Below are 18,297 nucleotides of genomic sequence, written 5' to 3'. Positions count from 1 at the left end.
CCAGTAGTGAACATTGAACATATTTTGTCCAAAATGAATGCCTTATATAACAATAAAATATTTACAATAAACACCTTGACAAATGTGAGAGTATAGTAAAGTCATTACCTATACATTACACCTTGATGTATATGAGGATCAGTGAAATACAGAACTAATTTAAATATAGAAAATGAGTAGTTATCTTTAACTTTTGCTTATAATCCCAGCAGCTTGGGGGCCGGGTGCACAAGAACTTTTAGTTCAAAACCAGCCTGAGCAACTTAATAAGGCCCTAAGCAACTTAGTGAGACCATGTCTCTAAATAAAATATAAAAATGGTCTGGGAATATGGCTTAGTGTTTAAGCACCCCTGCATTCAATCCCAGGTACCAAAAAAAAAAAAAAAAAAAAAAAAAACGGGGAGGGGGGAGGGGCTGTGAAGAAAGCCAAAGTAAAAGTTTAAAAAAAGCAAGTAAACAAACAAAAAACTTACATGTTTACAACATCTAAGAAATTTAGAAAAATTCAGCAATACAGACAGCAAACTCCATATTGATTTATCGAGTATACTTTGAAATAAAATGGACCTATTTACCAGTGTGGGTTTAACTGACTACAAAATTGGTAATTTAGGAGAAGTCACTTAACTTATCTGAATATAAATTGTTTATATAATGAGAAAAATAATACCCTGAATAATGTTTAGTATCTTTAAACTAATCCCTAACATACCATAAGATCCTAAGTTTACTTGTAATAAGACCATTCATGTTAATTATAAAGTTTTGCCAAATTTGGATGTAGCCCTGCCTGTGACTTATTAATGCCATGGCATAATTTAGATGTGAGGGTATAGATAAATAAAAATAAAGCATTTTCTATTCTCTGTTGACTAAATTCTCATTATGCAAATGCATTTGTTAAAATACTGTTTCTTGATTTTTGATCAATAACAAAGAGGAGAAAAGATAATTAAGAGACCCTTTTCTTTAGGCTGGATATTATCTGCCTTGGTATTTATTGTGGAAAACAAATGAATCCTCTTAGGTATTCCTAAAACACATTCCAAATACATATTTATCCAAATGTTTCTATACATATTGTATACCCAGATATAGTTCTTGTTCTCTTATTGGAACAATGATAATAACCTTGTATTAATAATAACTCTATATTTCTTCTTGACCACTTTCCAACTTGAGGAACATTGAATAACTTCAGTAAATATTATTATCTAACTTGAGTAAATGTTTCAAGATATGAATTATAACACTTTCCAATGAAAACACTGTAAAATGAAATCCAAGTTTCTTATGATAGCCATTGTGGTTTCAAGCTTTCAAGATGGCCCAGAAATGATCCCTGATTCTTGATATTTTATCCTTCTGTGGATCCTTCTATGTTGTGCCATGTTTGGTTTGTCTGGCCGAGAGCATACATCAGAAATGGTGGTACATTGCTTCAAAAAGTTCTTTCAATTTGAAGAAGGTGACCTACTAAGTTATGAGCAGAACTGTGCAGAGGCTCACATGGAAGCAAGTAAAGTCTTGGCCCAATAACCAGTAAGGAGCTGAGGCTGCCATTACCCTTATTTGTGAGCTTAGAATACACCCATCTGTTGATTCTTGAGATGACTGCAAATTTCGTTTGGTATTTGAGCCAGAACCACCCTGCTAGACATTTCTAGATTCTGACTCAGAGAAAGTACATGAGATGGTTAGTTATAAAATGTTATGTTTGGGGACAATTTGATATACAATTCTTCTTCTCAGGTCCTGAGTGGTAACTTGCTTGCAACAAATAATAATTTTCCCCCTGGATATCTCTAAACACCCTCTGTCTTTTATTTTACATGTTACCCTCTTTTCTCCAGAGAAAGTCAAATAATCTAATTTTGCCACATTCATGTAAAATATAATATCATGTTAAAATTTAACACCTAAAAGAACAGGGACCAGATCATCACATTCTTCACTGTATCTCCTATATTTACTCAGGGTATGACAAATAAAAAAAGACCGCCTAAATAAAAATGTGTTGATTACATGAAAATTTGAATCATTTTTTTGGAAAATAAAACCAAACATATAGCTCACTTTAGGTATTAACTCTAGTGATGGAGGCCACGCATTTTTACTGTGAGCATTATGTACAAAGGATATCTTTGTTAGTGGAGATATAATCTAGTAAGTTTACTGCATACTCTCTTCTATTTAATGATAAATAGAAGATAGTGTGCAATATACTTACTAGATTTTGGCCACAATAAGACGATCATTGTAGAGAAAGAGATGCCCTTTCACCCTCTGCAGGCCTCTTTTGTGTTTTACCCATCCAGCAATCCAGTAGAGCCCTCCTGGAGCACAGAAATGATGACAACAATTCACATGTATTGTCATAGCAGAAGGAATTTCCCCATAACAGAAAAAACCCTCATATCGATTAGTCACATCAAGAATTATAGGACAAAGTTTTTATAAAATTATACCTTAGAATTGGTAAGAAAGTAAGTCTATAATATTTCTAATTCAACAGCATTGTGTCATGAATTGATCACCTGGCCAATTTGACACACAGTCATTTTTCATACTTCATCATAAACATTTTGAAATATAAAACTTGAATTAGTTTTGTAATAAATTTTATGACATGTTTGGTTTTCAAACAATGTGTTCTGAGGTAATTTGTTTTACAGTACTTCTCAGTATCTGAATGGTTAACTCCTTTGCATCCTACTCTACTACATATGCCCTCTGTCTTTTAGTATAAATCTTGGTATAACCCAAGCTAGATTCTAAAATTAAAATTTTATAGGCATCCAAGAATCTGGTCTTCAATTGATTAACTTCTTTCATTTTTGGCATTTTAGTGTGAACTGCAAAAAAAAAAAAAAAAACAGTTCATTATTCCTTAAATACTACAACATGACTATCACTAACTACAGTTAAATTTTCTTCACTTGCTATAAAAACTTACATAAAGAAACCACAAATATACATATCTAAAGTATACATTTACCAATATTTGGCAGATTTATTTATTTGTGTACTCTAAACTCCTATCAAAATATACGTAATTATTATCAATCCCAAAAGTTCTCTTTTTCTCCTTGTCATTAATTATTTAAACTAGCAAGAATGGTCTCCATGTGCTTGCTCCTGGATTAAATATTCATTACAGACATAAAATCATTGGGTAAAAAGTTCATGAATGAGAAATACAAATTTATTTACCACTAATTATATTAAAAATATAAATACAAGCAGTAAAAATTTAACCACTCACATCTCACCTACTTTGGACACCTAGCATATGATGTACAATTAAAAGAAAATGTGGTTAAGAAATCCCAAGGTGCTATTACCCTTCAGATATCTATAACCCCTGCCATACAAATAGCTATATCACCTGGAAAAATAATTCCAATAGACAACTTCTCTGACTCTCTTCTTCCCCATGAGTTCCCTCAAACTTCTCCTTTTTGGATAATCCTCTGGACAATTTCAGACTATGAAATTATTTTCTATTATTTTTTTAATTTTAATTTAATTTTATTTATTTATTTATTTTTTAGTACTAATGATTGAACCCAAGGGCATGCTTAACCACTAAGCCACATCCCCAGCTCTTTTATTCTATCTATCTATCTATCTATCTACATTTTGAGACAGGGTTTCTTTAGGTTGCTTACAACTTTCCTAAGTTGCTGAGTCTGGTGTCAAAAATGTGATCCTTTTTCCTCATTCACCCAAGCTTCTAGTATTAGAGGCATGTATCACCACACCCAGTGGAACATAATTTCTTACGAAACCCCTGTCCCATGATTGTATCTTCATGACTGATAAGCATCCAAATCCCCCAATTCTTTATACCAGTCCATTTCAACCCCATCACTCCAGAAGCAATCAGTATTTAGTATTAGCTGATGACTTTCCTGTGCTAGAATTTTATGTAAAACATATCAGGGTTTATGTTCTTTTATATAAGATACACTTTAGTTATCCTGTTTGGTTATTCATTCATGGTACATTCATCAGTAATGTACTAAAGACTTTACTGAATACTACTCAGTGTATAAGTAAATTTGCCAGAGTGTATTTATTTTCCTATCTGTAGACTCCAAACTAGAGTTTTTAGTTATTATGAATAAAATATTACTAAATGCTATTTTTGTGACCTATGTTTTCATTTCTCTTGGGTAAAACCTCAGAGTGGAATTTTGGGGACTCAGATTTGGTGTCTATGCTTAATTTCAGAAACAAAAATTAAAAATGCCAGTATATTGGTACCATTTTTTATTCTCAGAAATTCCACATGGGATTCCCAGTTGCTGCACAATCATGCCCACTTGAGAGGTTTTTAACATTTTGTATTTTAGCAAATCTAATAGATGTGTAACAGTATATTACTAAGATATTAATTTGAATATCTCTGATGACTGGTTTCTTTCTCCTTCTTACTGGTATTTTGTACATCTTTATTTGTGAACTGTTTTCAAATATTTTGTCCACCTCTAGAAAATGGCATATGTTTCTTTAACATTAAGTTTAAAAGGATTTTTCATACATTGTTTACCAGATGTTTGTCAAATATTTGTTTTGGAAAATATTATCGTTAGATGAGTCAAATAAAGTATGACTGTGGACTCTATATTTCAACTTTAAAATTCAATTTGCATCTGACTTTCATATATATATATATATAGTTTTATCATACAAAACCTCACTTATTTTAGTAAAACCAAAGCAATCATTTTAAAACAGAAACTGCAGTCTTAGATAGATCTGCCTTAACATATCACAAGTGTTTCATGCAAACCTCTGCTAGAAAATCTAATCTAATCTTAACATTCACCATTTGAAGAAATAAAATTTAACATACTTTCTATTTCAAACAGAAGCAAATATAAGCCTTAACATTAAAACTAGATGTAATATATACAACAAATATTGGTAACGTGAACTGTCCTAAAGGACTTTTAACATTAAAAAGTAGTAAATTTTGTATTTAGTATTGCATAGGAAATTATTTTCCAATTATTAATGTTTTCACCTGGTGCTATCAAATATATTTATATTGGTATAAATACCTCAATGACATAATATAAAACATAATTTAAAAGGCCTGGAATTTTAAAACAATCCTTTTACTCTGTACAGTATTAACCTGTTTTTCATTTCACAGTCAACAAAACCAAGAACATAACAGAATTCTTCTAAATAAACCAGGAACATATTAATGGCCATTCTTTATTGAAAGCACTGTATTTAATATAAAAATGATATAAACTTAAAAATTAAAAGAGAGCTCAAGTGTCAAGGTAATTTAGAAGTTAGAAAGTTTCCTTTTAGAATATAGGTGGTAAAATTGGAAGATGGAACATGTGCTGGGAGGAAGACAAGAGCTCAGAAAAGGCTTTGCAGAGGATTCAGCAGAGATGTGAGTCTTTCTCAGAATTATGGTTAGGACAAAGGAGTAAATTTGCAGGATAAATATGTCAGGTAATGTGCAAGAAAATCATAATTTTCTTATTACAAAAATGCTTATTACAAAAATCATATCTACAGCAATGGTTCCAAAGAAGTAGTCTTTTGGTCAGGCAGAAGTATTTTGACAGGAGTGGCAGTTTTGATAGTATTTTTGTGTAGTTTTACTCATAGTGAATAACCTTTACCCATTTATCCATCTTATTGGTTGGAATTAATTACAATTTTTTTATCATATATTACTCTTTAATTAGATCTCTGTTTTACAATATGTTGTTCTTGTCAATGGGATACTTCAAAAATGTAAGCCTGACAGGAAGCATTTTTTAAAAACGTACCATTGGAAGGAAAAAAAATTGTCATCTTTTATACAATATGGAGATGGGAGATGGAACGTAATCATCTGGGAAGCTCTTTCTGAATATTTTCTTTTCAGTCTATTATTCTTTAACCACAACTTTTAAAACAATTTGAGATTTAAAACTGATCTCTTGTTCCTAAGAAAGAAGTGTGTCCACTTTCAATATCCACTGTCATTAGTACCCTCTGAATGCCCCCCATAGGTAGCTGTTTCTGGATAAATCAGTTAGACTGGTGCACACTCATGTAGGAAGTCCTGTCTCATGGCTGATGACACACAGTGTTCACAACAGTAAAACACTTCAGGAGGGAGATGGGATTCAGAACAATGCCCAAAATATTGTAATTAGGGGGAATAACCCTAGATTTAACATTTTAGATCTCTCCATTATGAGGAATTAGCCTCAGGGAAAAGGAGAGGACTCTAAATGTACCGATTTGCCCTCACCTACTCAACAGCAGCTGAATAAGGCCACTTCAGCCAGAACCCAGGACAGTACTCTCCCCTTCAGCTCAGCCTGGCTGTCCAGTGGGAGGTGTTGAAATGGGAAGGGCCGGGGCACTAAGTACCTAACACTGACCGAAGGACTGAAGTGAGGAGATTAAGGAGCTACAATTCAAGTACCTTCTGAACACTGCAGCAATTTCTGGTGGCCCCACAAGTTTGGACTATGGTTTTGGGAGAAGAGGTAAAATTATTAATAATAATTCCCTACTTTAAACCAACAGAAAGCCTCTTAAGGTCTTCTTTTAATGATAATATAAATCTGAATTATTTGTGGGGAAAAAAAAATACAGATTTAGGTAGGACAACTCCAAGGAAATAGTAAGCCATTGAGAGTGACAGGACTTGACTTCACTAGGGACAGTATGGGATGGGTGCCCACCCTCACCAGTTCCTACTCTAAACCCTGGCATTTCAGTCTGAGTATAGATAATACTGCATTTTTGTACCATCACATGCCACTTACTCTTGTCCTAGTCACCCTACATACTCTTAATCCTTCCCTTAGGAACACTTTTTGAAACAATGTCCATTGTTACTGTTCAAATATCAACCAACACATATATTAAAACTCAGATTTTATCTTTAACATAAAAGTGCTTAAAACCATCCTATGTAACTGTTTTTCACTTCATTTTTTTACCCATAAAATCAAACTCATTTAGGTTTATGAATAATACTGAAAAATTAGTTAATCTGATTCACTTACATTTAAAATAATATGCCTTCATTCCAACTTTCCTTTACATTAACTGACTCACTGCAGTATCTTCATGAGTTGAGCTCATTTGGAAAATATAGAAGGTACAAATATATAGAACTTTTACGATAAAAAATTTTTGAATATAAAAATGCTTTCTATGTTTCAAAATAACACTTATAGATTTTCTTTAGAGTTTTGGGCTTAGTGTCCAACCCATTAAGTACCCAAGGTTTTGTTGTTATTGTTTTAAATAACAAAGGTAGTAATATGGTTTTAAATACAAAATCATACAAGAACCACTCAAGTTTGTGGATCTTCCCCACAGAAAGTTCAGTTTCTTGCTAAGAAAACCCCTAAATATTTTAGTCATTACATAAAATTCCATTATCAAAAACTAGTTTAAGATACAAATCTACAAAATAGAAATCTATGCGCCTTAATGATTGCCAGAATTGCCCAGCATAGCTTCCGTAAAATAGAGAATTGTTTAAAAAATACAATCTCCAAAATGTGTGCAAGTACTGCAAACTGGACAGACCAGGCAACACCCTCAGCACCGAGTCCTTGTTCTTCTGCACCTCTCCCAGGTCCCAGCCCCTCTGCAGCCTCATGCGCGCCATTATTCATACTGCACCGCCAGTCGTGATGGATCTCGGTGCCGATCAGGTGTCCAGGAGAAAGTATGAGTTAGGCAAGCACTTTGTTTTAGCTGTAAACGCTTCCCATGATGGGTCCCCGTGAGAAGGTCTGGGAGCTTAGATGAGCCTGGAGCTTTTCAGGAACTGAATGAGAACTCTGTACACAAACGTGTACTGGCAGAGGGTCTGCACCAGCATCATTCTCTGTTGCCTCAGCATGTCCAGCACTCTCGGGATGTCCAGGACCTCATTGTGTTCCAGACAAGCAATCATGATCTCTGACAAAATGACCACACCGGTTCTTCCTACCCCAGAACTGCAATGGACCAGCAGAGGAGGGTTGGGGCTTTTTGGTTCACTTGTATTATTTGTATGACGTCGAACAGATTGGATCTCCTCAAGGTATGACAAAAATCCCTTGAGGTCCTCAGGACAGCCATGCTCAGGCCAGTCTGTGTACTGGAGATGCCACACTGTCCTCTCTTGCCCCGTGAGAAGGTGCTTCATCTTCAAGCCTGTGGTGGCATAGCAGCCAGAGTCTGTGCGGAACCGGGTTGTGATCTTAAATCTTCCATAGGTGACAGTGTTGTGCCTGGAACCAAGTCGTGGCCAATATCTAAAGCTCTTCTCCCTTCCACCTTCCTCTTCTGCTGTCACCATTGCTATAATTGCAATTCCCTGTTCCCATACCATCTGCCAAAAATCCTGACAGGTATTCTGTAATGGCCCCTGTGTGGCAATATAATCCCATTCAATTCCACTGACAGAGACCTTGATATGTGATGCATTGATGTAACCAGTGTTGTTCTCCTTGGTTGGGACAAGCTCCACTCTTGCATCATCATAGGGAAGGACATCTTGGAATCGATTTCTTTCTGCATTTTCTGGGAGTCGGGCTATTGAGCACTCTCCATCAACTAGTCGTTTTTTAAGAATTCTTTCATATTCTGTGAATACCATTCCCTGTTCTAACCGCTGTTCCAGAATTTTACACCTTTCATCATTTGTCGCTCTGGTGGATACTTCCTTTCCTTCATCAGGTAGAGGCAATCGAGACAAGGAGAGTCCATTGAGGGCAGCCAATTTAAGGGGACCAATTTTTTTTGTATCTACTCGAGTCTTTTTCATTCCCCCCAGGGGCGGGAGCCCTTGCACAGTGTTCTTCTTCCCCGAGAGCAGATCTGACACCGGCCTCTTCTTCAGAGAGTCCCTCCTGGCTTGGTACCGCCCAGATGTGGTCAGGTCAGACTCGGACATGGAGGGCGTCAACAGCCAGTCCCTTCGGGGCCGCCGGGCTTCCACGGTTGCGTGGACATGGCCACCTTCCCTCGCCCTCTGCTCCGCCTCTGCCCCGTGGGGCTTGGGCTCGTGAATATGCAGAGGCCCTGGCAGCGGGGTGCCCGCCGCACAGGGGCAGCCGGGCAGCGACTCGTGGGCGTAGGCTGCGGGCTGCCGGGGCTCAGGTCGGGGCTCAGGCCGTGCCAGGAGGGCCCGCGCCCCATCTTCCTCCAGCTCCTCCTCCTCCTCGCTGCTGTGTATCAGCATGGTGGCATCCGAGAGAGACTTCTTGTGGCCGTATCTCCCACCTTCCTGCTCTTCGGGCTTAGTCCGCTCAGCGAAGACGCCGGGCTGGCGGCCCGCGGCAAGGGTGCGCGGCGCCACGTCTGCGGCCGAGGCCGACATGGTCCTCTCCTTGAGCCACAGTCCCTCCAGGCCGTGCGTGAGCCCCGCGATCTCGATGCTGTTCCTCTTCTGCAGCTGGGCATGCCGGGCGGCCGTCAGGGGCTCGCTGACCTCCTGCAGGGAATGGGCCACGGGCAAGCTGTCCTCCTGGAACGTCTGCACCGAGTGGTGGACCCGCCTGGTGATGAGATCCGGGTTGCTACTGCTTATGTAGAGGTGGCGCGACAGGTCTGGGGTACTGTTGGCCGGCCTTGGGTACGGGTAGGGCGGCGGGCGGTACACCTGGGTTTTCATGATGTTGGGAGCCGGGTAGTCCTGCGCCTGGAGCTGCACGTTGGTCAGCTCGGGCACGCTGACAGCGCCCACCACGGGCCGCCTCTCGGCAGGGTAGGGGTAGGGAGACTGGCTGTGGAAACTGTAGTTCAAATTGAATGGGTAGTGGGCCGACTGGGGAGAGGCGAAGTGCGCGTGCTCCCGAATTTCAGGCTGGCTGTAGACCAGGGCATCCGGCCTGCTGTATGCATAGGAATTGCCGATGTTGAGGTTTCTCAGCGAGTGGCTCTGCCTTTCGGCATGCACCAGGCCTCTGTTGAGCTGCTTCATCACAGTCTCATAGTCTGGGGTCGGGCGGTAAGATGGGGGTATCAGGGCACTGTGCCGATGAGTGGGGATGTAGTCGGGTCTCATGACATCACTTCCACTAATACTCGGGTTGGAGGACATAGGAGAGGGCTGCAAGTACGCTTGAGGGTTATTTAAGGAACTGGTGCTGTGTGCGCTGTAGACACTACCATTACGGATTCGACCATTGAGGTCAATTTGGGCTCTATCCAAACTTGTCTGGGAGTGACAATAATATCCATTCTGGTTGGGCACAAAGAGGTTATCTTGGGAAGAAGCATATGGCTCTGTATAATGTCCATTATAATGCAGCTGGGGCGGGGGAGGCATCACATAGGGCTGGGGTTTAGGCAGAGACAACCTTGAAGATGACCTCCTCCTGATTGGGTTCACTGTGATAGTCTGAGTTTGCAAGTTACACTGGTTTAATCTGTAAAATTTGTGTCGAGCGACACACAGTCTCCATACATATTTTGCTGTTTCCATGTCTTCAGTTTGAAACTGGATGGTCTCCTCTTTATTTGCCAGCTCTAATGCAAAAAAGGACTTGTTGTGGGACATGTTAGCAATGTCCTGCCACCTAAATATCACAGGAGGCCTTCCGTTCTTGTGTTTCACAAAGATACCTTCAAGACATGCTCCAATGGCTGTCACTCCCTTGGCTGTCCTTGGCAGGGTAGCTCTCTTCTCCATAGCCATCCATTCTCTCTACCTCCTGCATGTACAGCATTTCAGCATCAGGAGCCGTGAGCCCTCTGTATTTTTGATGTAGTAAGGCCACTTTTTGGGTTGCTTCTTCCAATACTTTTGCATCTTGTAACCATCCCACAGGAAACAAGGCAAATTTTTGAAGAAAGTCCTGGGATTCATACTGATCAAAATCACCAAAATCAGCTTGAACGGCTAAACCTGCTAGCTGAATCGCTTGTTCCAACGTACAAGGAATGTTTCCCTTCAAGATATCTTTCTTCAGCTGCAAGTAATACTGATACCTGGTAATCTCCTGCTGTAGCTGTAAAACTGAAGGCACATAAAACACCACTCCAAAATAGACAGTAGGTTCCAATGCATATTTATCCAGTTGCTTCTTCAAAGGTTTCTCCAAATCTACCCATCGGCGCTGATTTTGCTTGTTGTAGTACCAGAGGCTGAAGTAAGTGACCTCCCGCAGCTCCAGTCTTTGGGCCACAGCTTCCAGGCTCTCCTGGCCAGTGCTCTCCACAGACAATGTGAACTCCACAAACTCGTTATTGAGCAGCTGGATCCGCGCAACCAGGCAGCTCTTGCTGGACACCGTGTAGCGCCGGGTGCGTTTCAATTTCAATCCAAATGGCAGTGGCATCTTCTCCCTTCAAGAATGGAGGGGCAAAGAAGGAAAATCCCGCGGTGATGACGTCGGGAGAAAGCGGCCCTCTCTTGAAGGGATGAACTCTGTCCAGTTTCCCGCCGCTCACCCAGCAGCTGCCGCCGCCATTAAAAAGCAACATAGTCTCCAAAGGCCAAGAGAAGGGAGCATACACGCCAGCGCTGCACCCGCGCCCGCATCCTCGGGGCCGCGCGCCCGCTCAGCGGCCCGCCTCCCCGGGCCCCGCCGCGCGGCCGCCGCAGCCGCGCCCGCACGCCAGCCCGTGCCGCTGCGCGCTCATGGGCAACGCCCGCCTCACTTCCTGTCTCCAAAAACGCGGCCCGCAGACCATTCCCCTGGGCAGAGTCCCGCGGCAACGAGGCGAAGGCCCGGGGGACGCCCGCCGGCGAGGAGCGCCGCACGCAGAGGCCCGCGCCCGCAGGGCCGGGGGCGGCAACGAGACGGACGAGCGGACGCGGGACGCGCTGGCGGAGCGGCGGAGCGGCTAATTACAATTTAAATATCAGCTAAAAGGGCATTGAAGGCAGAAAAATATCAATGGCATTTTTAAATCACTTACATTATTTGATTTTTTCCTTTTTAAACCAATAAATCTACATAAAACTGTGTCTTCATAAATATCTGTAATCATGGTATATTAGTAGTGACTGATTTATGAAATATGCTATTATTACTTGTCTCTTCATGTAGTTATAGACTATGAATGTGCTGCTTAGCACTTAGGTATAATTTTCAATGATCTCTACTTATTTTATTTCTCTATGCCACTTTTTATGCCAAGCTCCAAGTATGTGCCTTAATTACTCTGTGTATCAAGGTAAGATCCATGTCTTATTTCTGGAACTTTCTTTCAAGATCTGTGCCTAAAAGAGAATATGTACAGAATGATTATCTAGGTAGAAAAAGAAGAAAAGACAAAAATTCTATCTACAAAATAAAGTAGATAACTCATATTATTTGTATCATTTAGAAACCCACTTTTGTCTAAAACTACAGTGCTCCTAGTATATTTTAGCTTGAACTGGTTTTGAGAAACAAAATAAATTTTGGGGCGGGGGAGCTGGTGATTTTTCACAATCTCAGGAACCTAGTGAAGAATGGTGGAAATAAGTCAGTACCTTTCTTGTTTGAGGCAAATCTGATAATTTGATCCTTATTTCTATTTTTAGAATCATAGATACACCTTTATACCCACACTGAACCACTTAACTTTTTGGAATTCTTTTGTGTTATTATTTCTCCTTCTTTTTCTCCTCCTCCTCCTCCTCCTCCTCCTTCTTCTTCTTCCTCTTCTTCTTTTATTTTTTTTAGTTGTAGTTGGTACAATGTCTTTATTTATTTATTTTTATGTGGTGCTGAGGATTGAACCCAGTACCTCACACATGCAAGGCAAGTGCTCTACCACTGAGCTACAGTCCCAGCCCCATTATTTCTTCTTAATAAAATAAAAAAGGAAGAAGAATGCTAGAAAGATAAATAATTGATTTCATACAATTTATTTCTTAAGACAAATAATTATTTTTTTTCAAAAAGTTGAAAGTTATTAGAAATAACCTAAGGCAATTTTCTCTTTTGCTCAGGACAGTACACTATAACTCCAAGTCATCCCTCTCTAAGAATTAGGCTGTGTGCACATATATAAAAATATGTGTTAAAATGCCCCAAATGGCTTATGAAGTTTAAAATCCCAACAGGAGCTCAAATCTCTCATTTTTGTTCTTTAAAAATACAAAATCTGGAATTTGTGTACTTAAAAACATTTGCTGAACTGTAATTTAAATGACCAAAAGAAAATGAAGAAACATTGAAGGAGTTATCTACTATTAGTCATAGAGAGCTAAAATAATGAAGACATTACATTAAATGTATTTTTCATCATTCTCAAAATGTTTCATGTTTATGTTATCAATATATTAATCAAAGTTTTTATCCACTTATTAACAAATATCTTAGTTTTTATTTTATTATAGAAATATTAGTAATAATGGAATATTAATAATTTAATGCTCATACATGATAAAGTATGAAACATGTATTTAAAAAGCTATGGCTTTAGCTGGGTGCTATGATGCATGGGATCCCAGGAAGCAAGAAGTCACAAGGCCTCCCATGTTTAACTGAGGCAAGGAAAAACAGCATGTACTTTAGTGGATTAGTGAGAGTCTTGATTTTTTTTATTTAAAACCTATGAAGTTATTTACAAAAGAAGGAAAATCTGGAATCAGCTTTCCTAGACTCACAATGATAGCCAAATATTTTTTTTTCTTAAAGAGAGAAAAACTTTGAGCCCTTTTAAAGTATAAGTTCTCTGTATTATGTGTATTTTTGCATCATTGTAACTTGGGGAGCAAGACCTCACACATAATTCCCTTTTGAAACTCATCAGCTCTGTAGCAAAACAAGCCAGCTGGGGTCAGTAGTTCATCAAGCTGTTGTTTTTTCCCCTGCCCAGAGTGTTCAGCTGCAATTAAAAATTAACACCTGAGATTAGAGTTGTAGCTCAGTGGTAGATCACTTGCTTTGCATGCATGAGGCACTGGGTTTGAAACTAAGCACCACAAAAAAATAAATAAATAAAGATATTGTATCTATATACATATGTAAATAAACAAACACCTGGGCACTGGCTTTGTAGGTTTGGTAAGAAGGCAGGTGAATGCCCAATGCCTGGCCTCCAGGTGACTGGCCTGGAAACAAGGCAAGCACCCAGGTTGACCTTGGTTTGAGAAAGGCTGTCATCATGTGGCCATTGCAGATATTTCTCACCAGTGAGCTAATGAGCCCAGACACACAGTTTGGTTTTACACTGTTCTGAGCTCTCTAAATCTTCTGTAATGATTGTTATTTTCTGCCTCCATCCAGGATGCAGGCTCACGATATTGATTAACTTCAGTTGGAAGAAAAGAGTGTTCTAATGCTGCCATCCAGGTCCAAGTCTTCTCCATGGCACCTGCCAGGCCTTCTGTGAGCCTCCATGAAAGTGGGCAGTGATACATTGACAAATACACAAGGGGCTGAAACACCATTCCTGTTTGTATAGTTTTGGGTTGAGGAGTACTAGCACAAATGACACACACATGACAAAAGTGGGAGAAGGGAACCTCACATCAGCAAGATTTTCTTTATTCAGTATTCAATGGTGAATTCAATCAATCACCTGGCATGACTTATTGGGGCAGAAAATGGTGGTGGGTTAAATAAGGGTCTGGGTTATATGTGCTTCTTTTAGGATGGTACAGGAGGATAATTTCTGGAGTTCATTTTATTGGATCCACTGATCCATTAGTGTCCAACTGGAAAATAAGCAGGAAATATCCTGGGGCTTATTGCTTTGGGGTCAGCTGACCCATTGAAGTGGGGGATGAGGTGCCAGTCAGGCACAAGTTCCTTTTGTGTTACTTAACTCTGGCTAAGGCTTGGGATTTTAAATGACAAAGCTTAGGGAAAATGTTCTTGGACTTACATTTCATATCCTTCCAGGAGAAGATGACAAATCAAGCACTCGAAAGGACATTTTGGGACAATTTATTGTATTGCCACAAGAATTCTCTGGTTGCAATTGTTTCTCTATAGGCAAGATTCTTTTGGTATTGGCATTTACTTTTTTATTTTTTATTTTTTTCCCTTGGGTCATCACTTGTCCATGTGGCAAATAAAATCACATCATTTTTTTTTTTCAATTTTCCAACTGGCAAGCTTGAGTTACATTTATTTTTTCAGCAATTTAGATATTATTTTCTTCCCTGGGTCATACTCAGATTTTGGACTAAGTATTGTGCTTTGTTGTTCCCTGAAGTCTCCAAGCATTTGCCCAATCAAGGACCTAGGAATTAAACCAAAGACTCTGTGTCTAATAGAAAAAAAAAAGTAGGCCCTAATCTTCATCATGTGGGATTAAGCCCCAAATTCCTTAATAAGACTCCTATAGTGCAAGAATTAAACATAAGAATCAATAAATGGGATGAAATCAAATAAAAAGTTTCTTCTCAGGAAAAAAAAATTGAGGTGAACAGAGAGCCTACATTCTGGAAGAAAATTTTTACCCCTCACACATCAGATAAAGCTCTAAACTCTTGGGAATATAAAGAACTCAAAAAGCTAAGCACCAAAAAAACCAAATAACCCAATCAACAAATGGGCCAAGGACCTGAACAGACACTTCTCAGAAGAGGTTATGCAATCAACAAATATATGAAAAAATGCTTATCATTTCTAGCAATTAGAGAAATGTAAATCAAAACTACTCTAAGATATCATCTCACTCCAGTCAGAAGGGTAGCTATTATGAAGACAAACAACAATAAGTGTTGGAGAGGATGTGGGGAAAAAGGTACACTCAAACATTGCTGCTGGGACTGCAAATGGTGCAGTCCATATGGAAAGCAATATGAAGATTCCTTGGAAATTTGGGAATGGAACCACCATTTGACCCACCTATCCTTCTTCTCGAACTATACCCAAAGGATTTAAAAACAGCATACTACAGGGACACAGCCACTTCAATGTTTATAGCAGCACAAGTCACAATAGTTAAACTGTGGAGCCAACCTAGATGCCCTTCAGTGGATGAACAGATTAAAAAATGTGGCATATATACACAATGGAATTTTACTCAGCATTAAAAGACAGTAAAATCATGGCATTTGCAGGTAAATGGATGGCACCAGAGAAGATAATGCTAAGTGAAATTAGCCAATCCCAAAAGAACAAATGCAGAATGTTTTCTCTGATATGAGGAGGCTGACTCATAGTGGGGTAGGGAGGGGGTAGGAATAGATGAATTCTAAATAAGGCAGAGGGGTGGGAGGGAAATGGAGGGGGCAGGGGATTAGCAAGGATAGTGGTATGTGATAGACATCATCATCCAAAGTACATGCATGAAGACACGAATTGGTGTCAACATACTTTATATACAACCAGAGATATGAAAAATTGTGCTATATACATGTAATAAGAATTGTAATGCATTCTGCTGACATTCATTTTTTTTAAAACTCAATTAAAAAATAAAAATAAAAATAAATAAATGAATGAATGAAGTTAAAAAAAAAACCTGGGTTGACACAGACTTGTTACTAAAAATTTCCTTAATGTGAAAAAAGAATAAATAATAGTCTCTCAAGTCAAAGGGAACTACTGTGATGTCTTCACTAGGCTCTCTCTTTAAAATAGAGAAGAAATGATAATTCTCTAGACAGACAACCCCTAAATAAGAAGCAAACCAAATTTTCAGAATGCAAGAAGAGATTTCATAAAGTTCTATCATGGGCATTCCTTTGTTCTTACACATGCTGCTGAGATATTTGATATCTAGAAGCCTATATTTTTCTCATCTATAAAATTGGCAGTTGGATAGTGGCTTAATGGGGGATATTCATATAAGTAGGTGCTGTGCTTCCACAGCTGACAAACACCTTGAAGATAATGTTTAGCTATTATCTGACACACTATCAATTTTCTTTCAGAATCTTATAACCTTCTCATCACGGGCACTTCTTATGCTCGAATTCGGGACCCCCCAAAAGACCACCAGAGACCAAGATCGATGTAAACAGCAAAGAGGTGTTTATTATGAGCTAGCTTGGTCCTCCACGCACACACACAGCAACTGGTGACGCTAAGAGGCCCCAAGCCCAGGGTTTGCAGCAGTTTTATACATTCTTTGGAGAAGTCAGGGACCCCCACAAACATCATAGCATCTCTTAGCAAATCTTCACACACCGTGGGAAAATCAAATAACAAAATAAATAACATGATTAGCACATTCACTGGTGGAAACAAGTTGGGTAGGGGTGATTGGTTACAAGAGGGGGATTCATTTGAACTGAATTGGTTTAAGTCAAGAGGGGTGTTCATGCTGAACTACATGGTTTCCCAACACATTATCAACCACCATAAACTACTGGGAGGGTCATCTGGCATCCCAGGTATTTCCCTGTCTCATGCTGATTGGTGGCTACTAGGGGGTTGCTATGGATCCCCACCTAGCCTGAGTCAGGGACACCTGGTGTAAAATATCTCTCCTGTTATTTGTAGATAAACAACTTGGCAGGGTGGGAATGTGCCTAGGAGTGCTCTGTGGGTCTTTCTAAGGACAAAGGTGATGTCCCTTCCTTGGACAGGCTTTGCTCTGAGATAGAGGCTGGTTTTTCACACTGATGTCACTCATATGCCAAATACAATATGTCAGATCTTCCTTTTCTTAAATCCAGATTCCAATTCTCTGATGTTTCATGGTACTGTAAGTAATTATATGTCCCACCTTGGTCTCCCTATTCTCTATGCCCTCTATTAAAAAAAAAAATCTGTTGTATGTCTTTATAGCCAAAGTCCCTCTGTGTTTCAAAAATGTAAGACTGAAGACGATTACATTCCTCTGTATCAGCCTGTTCTATAATTAATAAACCCTGATTAAACTTCTCATATATTCAATATCAACATATATTTTTACATGTAAAGGGATGTTGAGATAAATTATAGCTGGTATTTGTCTTTGAGGTAAATTTAAAGAATAAGGTAAATAAGATCTTTTCCATAAGTTTTTGTCATTTAAAATCAGCTAAAGCAAAGAAACACAAAAGAACTTGTACCTGACTGGCACCTGACCGCTTTCCGTCCTCCCTCCCCCTAATGCTAATGCTTCACCTAACCTTAATACTAGAAACTCAGGTGACCTATAGCTCTCAAATTGTAATGTGGGTACCGTGAACTCAGATATGATGGAAAGGCTCAAACTTGAGTTTATGACATTATATTAGTCACATAAATGTAGTATTCTGTATATGCTGGGTTAAACATAACCCAGCATTAATGTCAATTTCAACTCTTTCTTTTTATGTTATTAATGTATATACTGGAAATACTTAAAATGCCCTTGTGTCTTATGTGTTGTTTTCATTGGGCATTGTTGCTTTAGGGACTTGCTTCCCAGTTCAAAGTTTAATCTGTCACCT

General features: G+C 39.1%; 1 long non-coding RNA gene and 1 pseudogene across 1 annotated transcript in view; both read right to left on the bottom strand.

Annotated features, from left to right (window-relative positions):
- Positions 1–18,297, bottom strand: part of LOC139703269 (uncharacterized) — a 132,503-nt gene that overhangs the window by 94,855 nt on the left and 19,351 nt on the right. The window lies entirely within an intron of this gene.
- LOC139703271 (tyrosine-protein phosphatase non-receptor type 21 pseudogene) lies at positions 7,473–11,408 on the bottom strand (annotated as a pseudogene).

Source organism: Marmota flaviventris, chromosome X, assembly GCF_047511675.1.
Source record: "Marmota flaviventris isolate mMarFla1 chromosome X, mMarFla1.hap1, whole genome shotgun sequence".
NCBI classification, from domain to species: domain Eukaryota; kingdom Metazoa; phylum Chordata; class Mammalia; order Rodentia; family Sciuridae; genus Marmota; species Marmota flaviventris.
This window is presented reverse-complemented; position numbering and strand designations above follow the sequence as displayed.